Source organism: Eucalyptus grandis, chromosome 10, assembly GCF_016545825.1.
Source record: "Eucalyptus grandis isolate ANBG69807.140 chromosome 10, ASM1654582v1, whole genome shotgun sequence".
NCBI classification, from domain to species: Eukaryota; Viridiplantae; Streptophyta; class Magnoliopsida; order Myrtales; family Myrtaceae; genus Eucalyptus; species Eucalyptus grandis.
In genome coordinates, this window is record NC_052621.1 from 16167698 (window position 1) to 16171924 (window position 4227).

The window sequence follows — 4227 nt, forward strand, 5'->3', positions numbered from 1 at the left end:
CACGGCCCCCGATCCGCTAGGGTCACCACAGCCTATTCACCTATCACTTGTCCTGATAACATTCCACTATGATACCATTTTAATTGCAGCGGGTCCATACAACCTGGGGGTTTACATCTTTTAGATCGGTCCCAGCGCAGTTCATATGACAGAAGCATACTCAACATCTCCCTAACCCGTACACTAACTAAATAATATGATGCAATACATACCAACTACAACCTTTCACATATATATGCATTTTATGGCCAAATCACTTTTATTTACATACTAAGATGGATTTCACAAGTTGGTACAACAAAAAGGGCCAAGACTATAACTAAGCTTGACTAAACTCAAAAAGAAACCCGACCATACATCAGACGTGAACATCTATCCATCAGCTAGTGTTGGCCATCCTAAAATGTGTTAACCTCCACCAGTCACACGCTCCTATCACACCCATCCTGGTGCATTGGCTGGCGGCGGCGGCAGCATCCCCATCATCCTCCCATCTCTACGAACATGGACAGACAAAAACTCTTGTACAACGGGACCATCAGGTAAGCCCACATCGTACATGACCAAAACACGGACGCGGATAAACACCAAACCATGAACACCGACGCAAGGGTTCTCCGAGCACTCGACCTCGACATCATACGGTAATCCATAAAACGTACCACGCGTGATAGGTGCTAGAGGCATCTTTCAATCTAAAATGTTAGTCTCCAAAGAGGTGAGTACAACCGCTTAGCAGCAAAGATCCACCAAACTACACAATGCAACAAGCAAGGCAATCAAGATATCACGAGTAAAGCACATATCATCCATGCTATCAAGCATACATCACCATGCAGTCGTGCATATATCACCGTGCAGTCATGCATATCTCACCATGCCATCGTACATATATCACCATGCAGTCATGCATATCTCACCATGCCATCGTGCATATATCACCATGATTCATATCATCCATGCTATCATGTATATACATCCCCATGAGATCCATTCAAGCCTTCATGATCGCATTCTCAATGTCAAATAGAATCAACTTACTTTTATAAGCAAATCATGCATCATGCCATATGCATACACTCATGCACATGATTCAATTTCAATATTTATCTTTCACAAGGATCTCATTATTTTTCATTCAGGGACCAATGTTCGCATCCCTCAATTTATCACTTGCACCCAACCTGGCATCGCGAGGAGCCTTCGGCACAAACCTCCAGGCATCCGGCACAAACCTCCGAGCATCTCGCACCCCAACTAGCATCACGAGGAATCCCCCCAAGACAAACCTCCAGGGCTTCCGAAATTACGTACCACCATACTACCAGTATTCCCCCTGGACATTACGTACCATATACCACCGAGCATCTCAAAACTCCCGAGGACCTCCGGGCATGTATTCATAATACAACCAGGCATCCGGCTCAAACCTCCGGGCATCCCGACACTCCTAGGGCATCGTCGGCTCACACCTCCGACGGTCTCATTATTATTACAATTTATGATCACATATATGTCTTACTTTCAACATGACATTTGATGCAATAATATCAAAGGTCTCAACCAACTTTTGATGTCATATGATATGCCCAAATATCACCATATATGCAGTACACATAACACCCACGTATCACATTTCATAAAGCAATTCATTGGTTTTTGAAAATAGAACTAATTTTCGGGTAAAACAGAATGCACCTCTTTAGTAAAAATCCATGGAAAATTAGTAAACAATCTCAATAAATTTTGAAAAATTAGAAAATGTAAAAAAGATCTAGAGGAAGATATTTCATGAAGAACACCATGTCAAAAAAGTTCCACATCAATCACATAGATCCACACATCACAGAAAAAGGAATTCCAGCACCGCTATTGCACAGTTTCGGAAATAATTTCGATTAAACCATTAAATGAACTCCGAAAATTATGAAATTTTAATATGTTATAGAAGATATATAGAGGTAAACGTCTCATGAATAAATCAAAATCTAATTCCTTCTTAATTAAAAGATATAATTTTTTATAACTCTTCCTAACTCTAGGTTCACTGTCCAGGTTCATCCTTTTCAAAGAAAATCGTTTTCCCTGATCAATACTTGTCCATTTATTCTCACATTTTAGTATGTTACTCCTCAAGACGTTTTCTACAACTCTTATCAAGAACACGAGATCAAATTCGGACTGGATAATTTCAAAAAATTCACAGAATCACAATAGATCAACATAACAGTTTCCAGATCTAGCTTCTTCAAAGAAAAATGGTTTCACCGACCTATACTTGTTCGTTTCCTCTAAGTTTTTAGTATGTTAATAATCAAGAAGTCCTCTACAACTTTCATCAATAAGTTGAAGTCAGATTCCAACTAGAACATCACATGCAACTCACGAAATCACCAAAGGTCGGATTGTTTTTCGAGGAACAAAACACTAAGCTAGAACACAACTCCTATAACTTTAAAATTTCTCACCTCAACCACATCCGAAATTCACCATTCATCACACACAAACACAGCAAGCAAAGGGTAGATCAATGGACTCTACTTGCCTCTAATCCAAGCAAAACACAGCAAGCACATGGCGGGGTAAGGCGGCTCGACGGCGGGACTCGGCGCACGCACAGTAGTGATGGTTCTCCTTCTTCCTTTCTCTCTTCCTCTCTTTCTCTCCTTCTCGCATGACAACTCTCTCTCTCTCTCTCTCTCTCTCTCTCTCTCTCTCTCTCTCTCTCTCTCTCTCTCTCTCTCGGTCGAAAACCCTCTCTCTCAATCCGCCTCTCCTCTTTTCTTTCCCCTTCATCATTGGCAATCATTTGATTTTGCATGGCTTCTTACACTTGGCTACAACGGACTAACACTTGGCAAGCTTCTCTTGCCACTTGGGGATTTGCATGCAGGTTGATGGACCTCCCTTTGGGCCGGGCCTCTCCCTCCATCCGGTCGACGACAGCCCTCTCCCTTTGGGCTTCGCGGGCCAGACCTTAATGGCCGAACGGTGGGGCTCTTGTGGACTGGTCTTGGCCTTATAATTTCAGCCCACTCCTTCTCTTAATCTACTCTAAATCACCACTTATATAAATACCTAATTGAAATTTATAAAACCATAAAACTTGCAACATAAATTAATAAAATCCAACCTATAAATCACATGGCCAAGAATAGAATTTTCTTATCAATTAATTATCCATCAAAAGCTCGGCCTTAATCTTATTGCAAATCATGGGTCAAATGGCTTCAATATACATTAATGGTACTTCCATCACCTATCCATGGCTCATAACATATCTAGGGATTGTCATGAAATTCTAGGATGCCACATAGGGGTCTTGAGATGACTGTGCAAGATCGTCTATGTCTGCCATTTCCTGCTCTTGTGATGGAGGTGTCCTTGCTTTGTCATATACTTGTTTGAATTCCTCAATTGCTTCTTTAGTTTCTGGTGCAAAGCTATAATGATTCCACGGAACAAGCATGAAGTCATTCTTAAAAAAGCATTTTTCAGATTATTCATTTTTTGCTGAACAAATGCACCCTATTAAACACTATATTCAATAATATCACCATCTGTCTATTGCTACTTTTTGGGTATATTTTCGTTATGTTTTTTGTCAGGTTAATATGTTTATGATTGATTAGCAACTCCGAGAAATAGACTCTCTTGGTGTTCTAGAACAGTTATCTTCCTCGTTTTTATGTTTGCATTTTGTAAGTGGCGAACTATTGTTAGGTTGAACTCTATTTAGGATCATGAAATTGACTTATAATACCAATTCATATGTTAATTTGCACCTACACTTTTCATTAAACTTGCATATGAAAAAAACAATAGTAACGTAGTGCAAACAATTCTGGACTTACTAACAATTGAAGCAATTTCTCTTCTTGATCTTCCCATCTAATCTCGTCAGTAGACTCAACCTTGATTTTAGGGTTGATTAATTTCCCTCTTCGGGGTGACTTGTGACTCCTATCATATATTTTTTGATTTCCTGTAACTTGTATGGAGCTCGGACTTTAATTTTATTTAATATAATGCACTTGAGACTTTTCAAGATATTTTGACGTAATTCTTTTTTAAATCAAAAATGGCTTTTTTACCTTTCGAATTGTGAAGGAAAAGTTTGAGTAGGAATTAAAAGGAAAACAAACAAATTTGCCTCACAAAAGGGGTCTTAAGATACCATTTCACTTGACTCTAAAAAAATTATTTTATGAAATCACAGTTTATAAA